Source organism: Pantherophis guttatus, chromosome 5 (assembly GCF_059756535.1).
Source record: "Pantherophis guttatus breed Tessera chromosome 5, ASM5975653v1, whole genome shotgun sequence".
Lineage (NCBI taxonomy): Eukaryota > Metazoa > Chordata > Lepidosauria > Squamata > Colubridae > Pantherophis > Pantherophis guttatus.
Window position 1 is genome coordinate 86,098,500 of NC_142067.1, and position 17,258 is coordinate 86,115,757.

General features: G+C 42.5%; 1 protein-coding gene and 1 long non-coding RNA gene across 4 annotated transcripts in view; one reads left to right on the forward strand and one right to left on the reverse strand.

The window, feature by feature from the left end:
* The window catches only part of ARHGAP6 (Rho GTPase activating protein 6), a 292,968-nt gene that overhangs the window by 122,232 nt on the left and 153,478 nt on the right, over nucleotides 1-17,258 (forward strand). The gene's annotated exons all lie outside the window — the stretch shown is intronic.
* On the reverse strand, nucleotides 8,708-14,940 carry LOC148113500 (uncharacterized). The gene is made up of 3 exons (XR_015728306.1): nucleotides 14,603-14,940; nucleotides 9,840-10,217; nucleotides 8,708-8,852 (listed from the first exon to the last, which is right to left on the reverse strand). It is a non-coding gene; the product is annotated as an uncharacterized LOC148113500 (long non-coding RNA).

Sequence of the window (17,258 nt, forward strand, 5' to 3'; positions counted from 1 at the left end):
TGTCCACATGACTAGCTGACCTGGCCGAGGTTTTGTGGTACTGGGTTTTGTTCATAACAGGTCTGTTAAGGGCAATGCTATACAAGCAAACGAAGGTGTGAATTGCCTGTAAAAGTTTGCGAAGCCGAGGAAACTTTGTAATTGTTTCTTCGTCTTCAGGGTCTGCCATTCCAGGACAGTTTGTACCTTCTTGGGATCCATTTCCACTCCCTTTCCTGATATACGATATTCCAGATAATCAATTACCGTTTTGTGGAACTCACATTTCGACAATTTGATGAATAGTTTAGCGGCTAACATTTTTTTCAGTACTTGGTGCACTAATCGTATGTGTTCATCCATATTCTTGGTGTAAATTAGGATGTGTCCATGTATACTAAACCCCCCCTATAGAGATGTTCATGGAGAACCTCGTTTATTACCTGCATGAAAATGGCAGGAGTGCCTTGTAGACCAAACGGCATTACCCGGAATTGATAACTTCCCAGGGGACAGTTGAAGGTCGTCTTCCACTCGTCCCCCAGTCGTATGCGTACCCCGTAGTATGCCTCCCGTAAATCTAATTTTGTAAAGATTTTTCCGGTTGCCAAAGTGGATAAGAGGTCTTTTAACAAAGGTAGGGGATACAAAGGCTCTACACATACTCGTTCAGGCCCCTGAAATCAACACACAAGCGTAGCCCACCGTCTTTTTTCTCCCTGAAAAGAATGGGGGCTGCCATGTGGAACCTGCTGGGCTGAATAAAACCATGTGCCAAGTTCTTATTGATATATCTCCGCATTTCTGTGAGTTCCTTTGATGTCATAGAGTACATGCGAGGTTTGGGCAGTTTGGCTCTAGGTATTAATTCTATGGCGCAATCGGTTGGCCTATGGGGGGGTACTCCTCACATTTGGTTTCGTTAAATACCTCTGCTAGATCTTTGTACACTGCAGGGAACTGTCTTCTGTGTCGTGGGGTGGTTCGTTATGTTCGGCTTTGGCATGGTCTCCTACAAGGGGATTGGGACCCGTAGCTAGTTTGAGCCGTCTAACCCCCCCTTCCTGCCATATCACTGGTTGCCATTTATCCAACCATGTGAGGACTAAAATCAGGGGTTCGCTTATACGATCCACTACCACAAAACGTATATGATCCCAATGTTCCCCTATTTCCAATTTGAGAAGTTCCGTGACGTGTGTAGCTGGAGCACCCCCCAGTACCAAGCCATCCATTTGCTCGAACCGTATAGGTGTTTTCAAGACTATCACCCATATACCAAGGTCTTCCACCACAGAACGTCTTATCAAACAACGTGTGCAACCAGAGTCTATCAAGGCCCCCTGGTTTCTACCCACTCCCATGTGGGTATTCCGGATCACTACCGGGATTACAAATGGCTGCACAGGATCACTCACCATCAGATCGTGTGACTCGTCACCGTCACTTTCGCCATGCTCCTCCGAAAACTGGCCCTTTTCCTCCTCACTGGAATGTCCACCAGAACATCCATTCTTTCCTGACGTGGAGCCCTTTCTGGATATGTTATAAGTAGCCAGTTGCGTCCATTCTGCAGTGGATCCAGGCCGACTCCTATCTCTTGGCTTCTCTCCCACAGGAGGGACTTGCGGTCCTGATGTCTTTAGGGGTGGTATAGGACATTCAGTCGCTCGGTGCCCTTCCTGGTTGCAACGGAAACACCTGAAAACCGGCCTCCAGCCCGGTCCATCAGATCTCATGAAAGGTTTAGCTGGGACACTAGACACCCTCATTGGCGATGGTCTATCAACTACCTTGGGTGAAAAGACTGGTCTATCCTCTACTTGTGGTCTAAACTCCCGCAAACCAACATCCAGTTCTATCACTGCTTTGAACCAGTCTGACAGACGAGGTGGTAACCCTCTATACATACACGCCTGTTGCAACTCCCTGTCTAAACCCAGATAGAATTGGCGAACTAATAGGCGTTCAGGCCATGCCTGAAACGACCAGCAACTTTCTTAAATTCCTTGATGTAGTTCTTGGCTGGTTGGCCCCATTGTTTAATGGATACTATTTCTCCTTCCACAGCCAGTGTTCTAGTATTGTCTTCAAACCTAGCCCTTAAGCTTTCTAGGAACATACCAACATTCGTTAGCTCCCTAGTGTGGTCACTATGCAAGTCAGCCACCCAATCCGCTGCCTCTCCGGTAAGAACTGTGGTAACTGTCCACTGAGAAGGGTAGAACCGTCCGTAAAGATCGAAGTGACTGATAACCTGGCTTAAGAACAAAGCAATTCTATCGGGGCTTCCATTGAAACAAGCCTGAATGGGAGGTGGTCCCCAAAAGAGAGGTTGTTGAGGTGGCCACATGCCCGCAGACCATACCGGTAGTTGCTCTGTAACCCGTGGCCCATCCATCGGTCTGCTAGCACCTCTAGATGTACTCCCTTGGGTGTGTCCAGTCATTGAACCCTGTCCTGGTCCATAACCCCCATCCCCCCCCAGTGCAGAAAGCCCACCAGGGGGTTGCTTTGTGCCCTCTTTCCAGGAGGTTGGTTCCCGCTTCAACTTTGGACTGGTGAGGCAGAAACGGGTGTCAGAGCCTGAACTCCCTCCCCCATTCCATGTACCTGAGGTGTCCACCCCACTGCCCAAGGTTGCCATGAGGGGGCGTCCCTACAGCTGGCCTCTCCAAACCGATCTCTCAAAGAATCCGTGCTGGCTCCAGGACCGGTGGCATAACTCCACTCCTGGTATTCATCGTCTGTCCACCTCCGTTCCCAACCCTGGAAAGTAGCCTCAGATGCTGGGGTTGGAGTCCTGCTACGAGGCTCTCCCAGCCCCGTTAATGCTGAGCTATGTCACCAGTGGCCAGAAACAGACTGCTTTGCTCCTTTCTCCGTTTCCTCTTGGTTCTCTATCAAAGGGTCTGTGGGTTGGGGTTTCCTCTTTTTGGGTCGCACCACCCTAGTATCACATTCATTCATGGTTTAGCTCCTCCATCGCCACCACCTCTTTGCTCTCTTCCTTTTTCACAATCTCTGATGCAGTCACCTCAACTCCTTCAGCCATGGCTACTTGCCTCTGGACATCTCGATAAGAAGTGGGGTTGTGTAGAGCTGACTTTCTCTCGGCTCCACGAGTCCGCATCTGGGCGTTGAACGTTGAAGCACCAAAAATGGAATACCAGCTTGGAGAATCAACGTTTTATTCGCACCAACCAGCACCAGGAAACTCCGAGTTCACAAAGAATGAAATAAAGTCAGCTCTGAGCATCCCAGTTACACAGCTGCCTTTAAAGAAACCGCGCTGACCGCACCCCCACCCCACTCCCTTAATTGCTTAATTGCCTCAATTGCCTCTGTAATTGCTCTTTACAGCTGGTTTCAGTTCTTCAGCGGATGCAGCGTTTCTGCAGTTGGTAGCTGGGTTTCGTAGTCAAACTCTCTTAATTAGGTGATGTATTATCGCAGCCTAAATGCATCTAAACCACCACCATCCTTAACAAACAAGCCTACCCTAAACCCGAGTAGTTTGTGTGCTCATTCTCAGCTGACGTGGCTCCATCGAACTACCTCTCCCTCCAGTGAGTATGGCGAGCAGAGCAGAATGCGGGCTCGACAGAAAGTCAATGAAAAATCTGGGAGGAAATCACAAGCCACTCCCACTCACAGAGACAATCATCTACTTATGCAAAACTTTTAAAAGAACAATGAACAGCACATATTGATTAACACTTGTGAAGGAATATCATGCGCAGACCACGCCTGCCCCAGCTCTACAAAGGCAAAAAATGTCGCAATACATCGCGATACATCACGTGATGTGATCAAGTTTGACACCCGTGATCTACTTCATTGTCATCTCATTTTGGGAAGCTAGCCATTATTTATGAGCTGTCTGACTTAGTCTAGCTATGTCGGTGTAATGCAGATTTAAAGCTGACCAGCTGCTGTAAGGCTGTAAACTGAGATAATGCAATGAGAATGAGTCAGCAGGGTTATCACTTTAAGACTCTGTCTATATAGGGGTGGCCATGTGAGGGCGCCTCTCTCTCTTCATGTTTTATCTCCATTGTAATTCTCCGTGTATTTCTATCCGTGTGTGCTTCCTGTTATAGTTGAAGATTGATTGATTGATTGCCTGGCTTTGCTTAGCATGTGTGTGTATGTATATATATATAACTTGTAAATAAACCACTGTTTGAGAAACCTCTGTGTACTGTATTTTGCTCCTGGGTGTCTCAAAATAGTGGTCACACTGTGCACACTCTGACAAGCTAATACTTACTTTTCTGGAAAAGACATGAAATTAATTCCATTATTTCTGTCTCAATTTTCCACAGGCAGTTCCGTTAAATTTTAAAAAGTGACATCATTCTTGAAAAACCTATTGCTCCTTGCATATTTTCTGCTCACCTTAGCTGTATGAAATTTGACAAATTTCAGATAGATAATGGTGAATATTATATGAATATTATTCTCACTTATTCAAAATTATCACAGAGTATTCAAAACACTGTTACAAGAATTTCTACCACAAAACATCAGGTTTTGGACTGTAGAATGAAACTCTGTGCCTCAAGTTTTACAATATTTACAAAATTCTTACAGATTTCATCTTACTCTGATAAAAAAAAGTTACAACCACTTATGTTTTCTTATGTTAGATTATTGGAGAATAGAATACTGTTTTTTAATTCAGGGTTTGGGAATTAAAGGGTTATTTGTATTTGTTGGACCAGCAGAATAGGCAGACAGCATTTCTGGAGGGTAGAATAGAGGGCATCACCCTCTATTACTAATCCCTAATGTAATGATATGAGGGACTGACTATGGGAGATAGGAGGAAGAGCTGGACAATAGTCTGATAAATGAAATATGAGTCTAAAGGAGGAGGAGTGGAGAAATTGTCCCAAAAGGGACAATTTCCAGGAGAATAAAAATATGAGAGGGGTACTTTCAGCCTTGCAAAATTTTATTAATTTAACCTTACAATAAAGGTAGACCTAATATTCATTGTCATCTTGACTATTTGAAGGGCTAACATCAGTCTTGCAAATCTGAAAGTAACTCTTCTTTCCCTTTTAGTCTTCCCAAAACTAGGAAAAGTACCTTTTGTACTCAACTTCCTTCAGATTCCAATTTCAGTTATTGCATTCAGAGGTTGTTTAGGCTATGGCTCTTCTTGTCTCTCAAAGTCATATTCAGATACCATATATAATGTGTAATGAATGTGTAAAAACCATTCAACTTCAAAATGACCTATAGTTGTATTTTTCTTCTCCACTTCTAAAGTACACTTCCCTGTAATGTCAACTTGAGTGTTTTTGTCCATTTGGGTGAGAACATTTTAATTACCTCTGCAGTTTATTGGCTATTTTGCAGATGAATAAATAGATACAGTATCTATCATATTAAATCTTACTAGACTATGAATAAATGAAAACATGACATCGGAAGGAAGAATAATTTTAGGGTCTTCCACATGAAATGGAGCAATAGGTAAACAGTAACATGTAAAGTAAAATCTAAAATATATCTTCAAATGTCAGAATATCATTTTTTGTACTTTATAGTGTTTTTTTTTGTGGGTAACTTTTTAATTAATTCAGTTCAATAAATATACCAGGAATTTTGAGTGAATTGAAAAAGCTAAGCCATTTTGAAAAAAAATTAGAATTAAAATTACTAATTTACATAAACATGGTTATACTTAAAAAGTTGAGAATTTGCTTTGCGGTGAATATGATTGAACCTACTGCTTATGTCCTGTTGCATTGCTCTTTTTATAAAGATGCACAATTACATGTTATAACCCCATAAATAAAATATTGTTAATCTAGAAACGCTGCCAGACTGCAGACAATGCAGAAATAAATTATTGCTGCCCTCCAGGGTTTTATTAAAGTTTCCATGCGATTTCCTGGTGCTGCCCCATTCAAGTACTAATTTGGCCTGAGCCCAAACAAGTTCAGGCAGGTGCTATCAACTTCTAACATCCAACTCAGTCTCAGTGAATTCCTTAAATTTTCTTGAGAGAGAAAGAAAATTTAATATTTTATTGAAGCAGTTCTGTTTTCCAGAATATACAGTTGACCATCATGTTTTGGATATTTCTATATGCTTTATGTTATGTTAAGAATGAACAATTTGACTTCTGAGTTACCAACATTCATGTATTTTTTTTACTTGGCTTTTATCATGCTTTGGACTTTTTTTAATATGTTCCAGATGAACGGAAAGACAGAGAAACTAAGCATCCTAAAGGGAACATAACCCTTCAACAAAAATAAACTGATACAGTTCCAAATACATTTTTTGTTTTCTAAGCTCTCTCAGATATGAATAGAATGACATTCCCAGGCTCTAAGGCTGTGTGTTGCAGTACTCAAAACACAATAGGAAAAGTGTCCATTTTTGGAAGGGGTTGTTAAAACAGATTCCTAAGACCAATATTGCCGTTGGCTTCAAACAGTTGTTCACACCCTTCTGGCAGGAAGGTCCTGAAGTTCCTGCCAAAAAGCTGGTAAAGGTGAAAGGAAGGTAAAAGGACAAAAGGTTCTTTAAGGAAAAAGGGACAAAGAGAAATCTTACAAACACCAAATTAATAAACAGGCAATCTGAATGTATATGGGACTTTTAAAATTTCCAAAGGAACAGCATTAAAAGTATATAGAAACATGCTAAAGTTAGAGCTTTTCTAAATTTGGAGACAATTATTTGATTTAGATTATCTTGCCAGCAGAAAAAGTAAAACTGACTTCTCAAATCTACAGCTCTGAGAAAGCCAGCTGATCCAGCTAGTCTTTCAAATCATGATGCTGATGGCACTCCCTGCCATCATCAGAAGTGCATTCTGTAAAAACCTATATACCACATTTTCTACTGGTAATCTCCAAGATGAGCCAACATTATCAAGCAAAGTTGAAACTAAAAACACATAATATTAGCCAATAAGCCCATAAGATAGAAAACATATTCATACTCTTCACTATCGCCACTCCAGTCTCCTGGTAGAGAACTACTTTGAGCAAGCCCAAATTTGGATTGTATACTCTCCAAGGAAACAATGAGTTATACAATCCCATCTGAGGTCCAAATACAAGGTCCAAGTCCTCGATTTACGACCACAATTGAGTCCAAAATTTCTTTTGTTAAGTGAGACATTTGTTAAGTGAGTTTTGCCCCATCTTATGACTTTTCTTGCCACAGTTATTAAGTGAATCACTGCAGTTATTAAGTTAGTAACCTGGTTGGTAAATGGATCTGGCTTTTCCATTTACTTTGCTTGTCAGAAGGTCACAAAAGATGATCACATGATTGTAGGACACAGCAAAAGTCATAAATATGAATCAGTTGCCAAGCATCTGAATTTTGATAACATGATCATGGAGACGCTGCAAAGGTTGTAATTATGAAAAATGGTCATAAGTCACATTTTTCAGTGCCATTGTAACTGAACAGTCACTAAACGAACTGTTGTAAGCCAAGGACTACCTGTACAAGTTGTGCAAAAACTTCATCTGAGAATATTTTTAGCACTGCTGGTGTAAATAATGCATCTCTGCAAAGATAAAAATGTTTCAAGAGCTGTTGTTTTTTAGCATCTTGGACAACAAAGTTCAGATGTAGCCTATATTTGCCAGAGAGAGTAATATTATACCTGAATATTGAAAGGTGTTAACTTGCTCTATTGGATATCCATTCAGGTGCCAGGAATGAACACTCAGGATCTTGGCAAAAATTAGGATCTTAATCTAGCTGAGCTTCAAAGTATCCTCTTTATAGTGTGCAACTAAACAAGCAAAAGTCAATTTAAACTTAGTAGCAACACTGCATCATCCTCATTCAGAAGGATCATGAATTGTTTACTCTGCAGCTTCAGGAAATAATGGCCTTTTTTGAGAAAAACAGTACTGTGAAAACAATGAAACAATTATTGATAACAGCGACAAACAATATTTGGTGTAAATCTTATTATAGCTGCTTAAGGCCTTCCAGAAAAATAAGGTTAATCACTTTCAGAAGAATGAAAGTCATTGCCAATTAAAAATAGCTTCTTGAGAGAAAGCAAAAATAAATTGTTTTTTCTTAAGATGATTATCATTATTATTTCCTTGACTTTGTGAGAATCATTACAATGAAGTTATTCTTTTAATTTAAAAGGAAAATTAAATGCATTGTTACATCCTGCAAAGAGTTCATCAGGACTTTCTGGGGATAATCTTAACAATCTGCAACAGCCATCTGACCACAATTACATAAATCATAGTTATGGATCAATATATTAATAGTTGTAGCAATAATTACTGTACCTTTTTGTTAAAATATAAGGCTATATTAACACTAATCATAACATTGTTGATTGAGTTTTGGCTTAATATATCAGCCAATATCTTTGTGCATAAGCAAGAGTAAACAGCACACGGCTGGTGTGATGTGTGAATCAGATGATACCATAAGTGAATTAGTTTGAACTGATATTTGGAAGTTTTCTAAATCTGCTTCTGTTTTGGGACCCACACCAAAGTAGGAATCCCTTGATGTGACCTCAGAAAGCCATCTATTTTCTAATTTATAGCCCAACCATGTTGTCCATGCACGCCCTTTATGTGTACTAATCAAATATTAAAACTGATAGCTATTTTTGTATCCAAAATTAACATAGTAACAAAATTAACATAGTATGGTAAAAAATGTTTAGAATCAGCACAACTGCTCATATATAAATTGTTAAGTATAAATGCCCACCATTCACCATCCCAGGTATGATAAGGGTTAACTCTACATCCACCTAGATCCTCCCCTGACCCCTCCTTACCTTAGCTCCGCCTCCCAGGTACTTAAAACATGGCCCAGGAGTCCAGGGGCCACTTCCAGCCAAATACCTGTAAAAGAAACATTGATCAATAAAGAGCATTGGTTCACTGCATCCTGTGTTTGGAGTTATTGGGTAAGATCCTAGAAATCAGTCACACGTTGGTAGCAGAGGATGGTTTACCCACAACTCACAGAGATGGCAGAATCAAGAACCCAGACAGAGGCAGAGAAAAGAATGGCCACCAGAGCCTACATCAAGCAGATGAAAGAATTGCAGGCTCTCGAAGGTGCCACAGCAAGGACCACCACAACAGAAGGTGATGGAGACTACAACCCGAGTCCACAACCCAGGGACGAAGGGCCAAGAGAAGAAATCTACTACTGCGAAAGGGCAGAGCCACCAAGCAACGAAGAATTCCGATCCACCATCCTGGAGATGATGGAAGCGACCACCAGCAAAGAGGAGCTCATCGTGAAACTCCAAAGCCTACTTGAAAGCAATGGAGCAGCGATGAGCATCCAGCAACAGAGAAAAGAAATCCCCAGCCCAGCAAGAGGAAGGTATCCCCAAGCTGAAGCTCCGGACGTAGAGGATTTCATTTCCGCGCCATGCTCTCGGCGGCCATCTTGGAATGGCCAACAGCCAATGGGAAGCCGAGATTCAAATCGAATGGCGGGAAACAGCGAGAACCCCAACTTCACTGGGGAAGACCCCCAAAACAACATTCAAGCAAGATCGTAAGCCTGCGGGGGCTCACCCATCGAGCCCGAAGCAGACGAATCGATCAGAAACCTGGTTGCAGCACTCGGCTCAACACTCAAGCCCCCAGGAGCCAGGAAGAAACAAACCGACGCTCAGCACCCCCAAAAGAGCAGCAGGGTAGCCACCGGAACCCTTGCAGCACACCTGCAGACACCACGCGGGACAACGCACCCCAAAAACTACACCCAAGACCCGGCTGCCTGCAGGACTGAATACCGGCAGGATTCGCACTCGCCACCCGCCGCACCAACTTCCCTAGGCTGCGGAATGAGGAGAAGAAACAACGACTCACCAACCATGCAGCCTCCACCAGGCTTCCTGACCCATCCAGAGGTCCTCCAGCATCGCCCAGGATCCACCATCGCCACCGCTGCCGCTGCTGCTGCTGCTGCGCCGCCGAATCCGGGAGATCCTCGACTTATGACCGCCACCGCCGTCTCCAGGGATCCTCGACCTGCGACCGCCTCGCCTCCTCGCCTTCTTCCACTTTTCACCCAAGATGCAAGGGCCCAGCCATGGCATCCGATGTCCAGGGAGGGCTACGGGCCCGTCAGGAGCGAGCCCAGCCCCCCACCGGCAGGCCTAGGCCTAGGCCTGAGAGCAGCAACAAGGAGCTCCTCACCAGACGACCTCCGGCGCGAAATGAGCCTCGCCCATGCCCAGTCGCCACCTACAGGAAGAGAAAGGAACATAGAGATAAGTACAAGGAACATAGAGATAAGTCAGTTCAGACTGGCAACAAGCATTCCCCCAGCATATTGCGAGTTCACTCACATAAAGAACCATGGACAGCACCAGACTGTAAGTAACATAACTTTTACTGCTGACAATCACAAATTGAAATTAGATGGGTCCAATCTTTTGGAGTGGAACCACCAACTACAAATTGCTTTTCTGAAAGAAAATATGTTGTACTTATTTGATGACCCACCCAAGAAGCCATGGACTTTTGAGATTGACTGTTTGCACCACAGGGCTTACTATCTGTTAATGTCTAGCTTGTCAGCCAGCATTTACCCCAGTCTTGGCCGCCACTTAACCGTGGCAGAGATACTACAAAAAATACTTAATTTATTTTACAGTAAGAGTACAGCCACTACAACCAAAATATCCAGGGAATTTTACTCAGCCAGGCATAAGGCAGGAACACCCATGGGGGAGCATATACTCAAGCTAAACACCACCAGGGCAGAACTCATACAAAGGGGGAAACCATTTCTGATGATAGCATGAAAAGCATCATCATAAACTCCCTAGACCACAGTTGGAAAAACTTTATCATGCAGCTGGATAGTCTCAACATAGAGCACCTCTCTTTAGAGACATTATCCAACAGGCTGATAGCAGAGGACAGCCTGAGAAGGGAACGCTCATCAAGCCACAGGGAGAGCAGACCAATAAAAAGGGTAGACTTCCAGACCAGGGACCAAGATAAACCAGAATGTTTTAACTGTGGGTCTAGGAATCACTATAGGAGAGATTGCCCCAGAAACCAGAAGGACAGGGACCACAGCTACCGTAGGGAAAGGCAAGGCCGCAAACCAGGTTACTCAGACAGGCGCTCCCCAGAAAGCAGGTTCAGGCGCAGGGACTCACCCAACCCCAGGGACAGGAGAGGATATAGGGATAGCTCCAGGGATAGTCAGACTGGGTCACTATACAAACTTAGAGACCATCAACACCCAAACACCCAGGCAAAAGGAAGGAACACATGGCTCATTGACTCAGGAGCCACCAACCACACCACCAACAATAGGAACATACTGGAGGCATTCACGCCTAAGGAATACCACATCAATGTAGCCAACCAGAACAAGGTATTGGTGAAAGGAGAAGGGAGCGCACACATAGATGGAATAGAGAAGATAGAGGGGGTACTATTCATCCCAGAAATACCCCACAATATTTTAGCAACGCTCAAACTAAGTAGAGACTTGGGCATTGAGACAACCTTCAGGGAAGGGAAAGCATATATGACCAAAGGAAAGAGAAGTATAGGAAAGATCATCATAGAAGGGGGACTCACCTACTTAGTACCCCAAGAGCACTCAAACACTAACTCAGAAAGTAACGAGAAAGAGACAAGCACGCCCACAGAAAATAGAGGGGGTGAAGGAGAACGCACTGCAGGAGGCAAACCCACCACAAACACAACACACAAAGGGAAACCACACATTGGCAAACCCATTCATGATGGGTGCGCACACTTACTACACAGAAAATTAGGCCACGCTAGTTTCCCAACGGTACAAAAGATGAATGAATGCTCAAATGGCTTGCCATTAAAGAACTGTAAAAATTATTTGGAGTGTTCTGTGTGTAAATGTTCGAAAATCAAAATCAAACCAAGGCCCAAGAAGGCCTCCCGCACCACCAACTCAATATTCCAATTAGTTCACATGGACGTGGTGGGACCCATGAGACCCTCTATTAAATACAAGAAGAGGTTCTTCCTAACCATAGTCGATGACTATAGCCGTTACGGATTTGTATACACCCTCAACCACAAAAGTGAGGTGTTCCAAAAATTCAAAGAGTTCTACAAAAGGGTAGAAACTCAACATAACGTAAAAATAAAACAAATCATGACAGATAGGGGCTCAGAGTTCCTATCAAGGGACTTCTCCAATTGGACAAAGAAGCACGGGATACTACACTTCTCCTCTTCTCCATTTTCGCCATTCCAGAACGGAGTATCAGAACGCAAAAACGGCGTATTACAAACAATGGTAAGGTGCGTCTTAGAAGACGCTGGACTAGGGCAACACTTCTGGGCAGAGGCACTCACATATTCAAACTACACACTGAACAGAATATGGTCAAGCGTAGTGAACAAAACTCCCTACGAGGTCATGTACAATATGAAGCCTCAAATAGCACACCTGCACATATTTGGGGTAACTGCAGATGTACACATACCCAAACAGTTAAGGAGAAAAGGGGACAAAGTGTCAAGGAGACTAAGATTCATGGGGTATGAGTCCGGAACCAAAGGTTACAGGTTCATTGACAAAGACAACAGATTTGTCGTGTCCAGATCAGCTGTGTTCCATGAGAACACAAACTGGTCAAGAATACACCTCAATGAGGTACTGCCCGGGCAAGAAACTGATGACAATGCTAGGACCAATAACAAACCAGACACAACCGAAAGCGAGACACACGAGAAACAAAAATGCAAACACAAAAGGGTAAACACCAAAGAATGGAAAGAGAACCACCCCATCCTAAAGGTAAAAATAGATGCACTCACTGAGAGGGAGGCCCAACACATGCACGACTCAGAAACAATACCCAGCAGGCCCATAAGACACAACAGAAACAAACTACCTAAGAGATTCGACGATTACATACTCTCAATACACACAGGCACCACAACACCCAACTCCTACGAGGACATCCTTAAGTTACCACGAGAGAAAAGGGACAGATGGGAGGAGGCCATAGATAAGGAGATGAACAGCCTGAGGGAGTTGAACGTGTATACCCCATCCAGAGTGCCAGAGAACAAAGTAGCCATTGGGACTAAATGGGTTTTCAAAGTCAAAGAGCTAGAGGACAATAAGAAACTGTACAAAGCTAGGCTAGTAGCACAAGGGTTTGCCCAGAGATACCCGGAGGACTACACTGACACGTACTCACCCACGGTCAGGGCAGAGAGCGTAAAAAGCGCTCTAGTAATAGCCACAATCCTAGGGTTAGAAGTCTACCAGTTCGACGTGCAGACAGCCTACCTCCACGCGAAGCTAGATAAGGAGATCTTTGTCAGGGCACCCCCAGGGAGAAACACACAAGGGGAGGACACGTGGTTGCTGAACAAAAGTCTGTATGGGTTGAAACATACAGTAAACATCCGGTAAGAGGTGGTACGAGTGCCTAGCGAAGATCCTTAAGGACATGGGGTTCACAGCCACCTCCGCCGACCTATGCTTTTTCACCAAGAGAGAGGGCACATCCATAGAGTACGTACTCATCTACATGGATGACATTTTATATTGTGGTCAGCATAAACAAAATTACGATGAGTTTGCCAACCAGTTGGGGAAACATTTCGCACTAAAGACTCTGGGAAAGGTGACCTGGGTGTCCAGATTGATAGAACTCAGAAGGGATTCAAGATCTCTCAAAAGGAGAAAATACTGGATCTGTTAATTAAATGCAACATGAAGGAAGCCAAGCCATGTGACACGCCAATACATATTGACTTCCTGAAACACATGAATGAGGAAAGCGAGACCTTCAAGGACAATACCCTCTATAGGTCTGTTGTTGGGTCACTACTGTATATAGCTAATTGGACTAGACCAGACATCCTCCTGGCTGTCAACCTGCTATCCAGACATGTCAGCGATCCAAAGATGTATCACTGGGAGGGGGTAAAACGTGTGCTCAGATATCTAAAACACAGCATGGACGCATGCCTGAACCTAGAACCAGACATGTCCAAGGAACCCATACTAACCTCCTATGCAGACGCTGACTGGGCAGGCAACACAAAAAGTAGAAAGAGCACATCCGGCTACGTATTCCTCATTAACGGCTGCCCAGTACACTGGTACACCGGAAAACAAAACCTGGTAGCCACCTCCACAGCTGAGGCAGAGTACATCTGCCTCTCCAAAGCAGCCAATAATCTGACATGGTTTGATGATCTACTTACCAGCATATGGACCGAACCGGCCTACCCAATAGTAATACATGAGGACAACAAAGCAGCCATAGACATATCCATGGCAGAAGCAGTAGGCCAAAGGTCCAGACATATAGACATTAAGCATAAGCATGTCAGAGAATTAACGAACATTGGTTTTATTAAGGCTGTACATTGTGAGACCGCTGAGTAAGCCACAGACATCCTGACCAAACCTCTACCCAGCAAACAACATGCTTACCTTACGTCTAAATTAGGGGTACGGGTACAGAACACGCAAGCAGGTCCAACTGTTGGGCATTTAGAGGGGGATTTGTTAAGTATAAATGCCCACCATTCACCATCCCAGGTATGATAAGGGTTAACTCTACATCCACCTAGATCCTCCCCTGACCCCTCCTTACCTTAGCTCCGCCTCCCAGGTACTTAAGACATGGCCCAGGAGTCCAGGGGCCACTTCCAGCCAAATACCTGTAAAAGAAACATTGATCAATAAAGAGCATTGGTTCACTGCATCCTGTGTTTGGAGTTATTGGGTAAGATCCTAGAAATCAGTCACATAAATTAACTTTCATTTAGTTCTTTTTCATTTCTTGGGGGAGGCTAATACTGTGAATGCATCCTCCAGATCTTTGTTTCAGCATTGTTGCATTCTGTAAGTTACAGGCTTGAAGCTTAAGTTACTGTGTGGGAGGGTTGGTTTTGTTCCTTTTTGTATGGCTTGCCGTGTGTGTGTGTGTGTGTGTGTGTGTGTGTGTGTGTGTGTGTGTGTGTGTGTGTGTGTGTACACAAATACAAATAAGCCTTTAATTCCCAAACCTTGATATGTGTGTGTGTGCGTGTGCGGGGAGGGGGGTATTTTCTGTGTTGCTATAAATAAATGTTTGTTCTTAGATTCTCTTATGTGTGGATTATCTCAAAACTTTCAAGTATTTCTTACAGCTTTTACTTTATTATAAATAGAGAAATGGAAGGAATATAATCATTTCTTCATAAAAAATTATTAACACTGAAATTAATTGATCTATTTATGATTCAAAGAAATGATAACATCTTTGTAATCATTATGTACTTTTTCAAAAATTGCCTGAAATTAGAAGTTTACAGCATTGGATGTATGTTACAGTAGACTTTTGAATGTAGGAACAAAATTAAGAACTAGGTAAGGCTCCTTAGACTCCCAAGTTGAACTATAAGCTTCTACTCTATGCTAAATGTGCAGTGTCAAAATATTATCAGCAACTTTTTCCCTCAGCAAGGCATGTGGTTGTTGAGAAATCCATGCAATTTGTGCATATGGTGTAGTGAGATTAATGATGGTTCAAACAGTTAAGCATACCAATTCTATAACTGCATATATTACAATGAGTACCTAATATTATTGTAAAGTTTGACAAAATAGGAAAATCAATAGGCTACTAACAAGTTTAACAAGGAATTTAATGAGGGTAAGGAGAGTAAGAATGACTCAGGTTTAAGCATATAATTTGAAATTAATGTCTCTAAACAAATGTAAAATTAAGAAAGGAAATACATTGTTCATTGGTGAGGTGTTTGTAACTCAGAATTGTTTCCGAGTCCTGATCTGTGAAGTGAAATTCTTCACTTCAACTGTGAAGTTGCATGTGAAACATTTTTGAAGTACTTAAGGAGCAGAAACTTGTGATTATCTTCTCAATGGTTGATTCTTGATAACTCCTGAGAATCTTTTTTTCCGTTTTGAATTTCTTCAGCACTTTTACCATAGGAAAAAGCCTCTTACAGTCTTTCAGTCCCCCACAGTGATCTTAAAATCATAGAAGTTGGGGTCCCAACATAACACAGAAAGAATCTCTGCAAAATAGTTATAAATAAAACTTAGACAGTCAGAATAGGAAATACCTGTGAAATCTGATGGATGTAGCAACTAAAAATATGGTACCTTAGGATACAAGTCATTTATGTTAACACCTGTATAAGGGATCAAGCTGCTTATGAATGGTAAACACAGAACCTGGATGGATAGGTGCTTCATGTAAATCAGGGCTGTCAAACTCCTGGCCCATGGGCCGGATATGTCACATGCTGGCCATGCCAATGCCCGGTTTAGCAAAGGGGGGAAAAGTTCCAATACGTCATGTGACAACACTGTGACGATGTGAGTTTGACACCCCTGATGTAAATTAAAGTAGTTTAAGTTGTCCATGAAGTTATCTATCTGAAGGATTTTCTCACTTAGAACATCTGACTTAAAAGCCTATTTTATAGCAATAATTATCACAAATTTTAAAAACATTCTTGCAGGTATAGTTCTAAAAGTTTCTTTATTATGCTTTGTGTTGTCAGTTGGCTTTTTAATTTGATATGATAGTCTTGTCCTAGTCATTTCTGTATCTTCATACTAAAATGTTAACTGCATTCCTTGTTAACTTATATACGTGGCCACTATCTGATTCCTTTTACTCAAGTCTTGAACAGACTTGCCTATCTGGAACACACCCTACTTTCACCTTGACATGCCACCAGGTTGTAATACATCAGTAAATACATTGTACATTCATGTAGTTGCTGCCTCATTCAAACTTTTAAAAAAATAGATTTAGATTAGGTTACCATATTTCTGGCTGGAAATTCTACTAAAGAACCTGCTTCTCCCCCTCCCCTCCCCCCCCACCTCTCCATAATCATGGGTGAGCCTGTTCACACCTTAGCTTTTTCTCCCTATGTGTGTCAATGCTAAGCTGGCAAGAATATATTCACTGTATCACTGTATCTACCATACTCCAGGTGCAGATGTTGACAGTCCTACAAGATACGCCAGACTAATAAACTACTGTCATATAGGTCAGATCAGACTAAGAAACCAATGGCATATAGGTAACGCCTACTTTTATTGTAATAGCTATAATAACAATTTTGCAAGTTTAATGTGCTCCCCCACACCTGTATGTTCATGTGAACTAGGGTGAGATGTTTTCTCAAATTAGACACACTTAAGCCTTGCTTATCTGACCATTGCTTTGGGAAGTGGTCTTCCTCCTATCCTTGAGTGCCATTCCTTTTCCCTTTTATAGAGGTCTA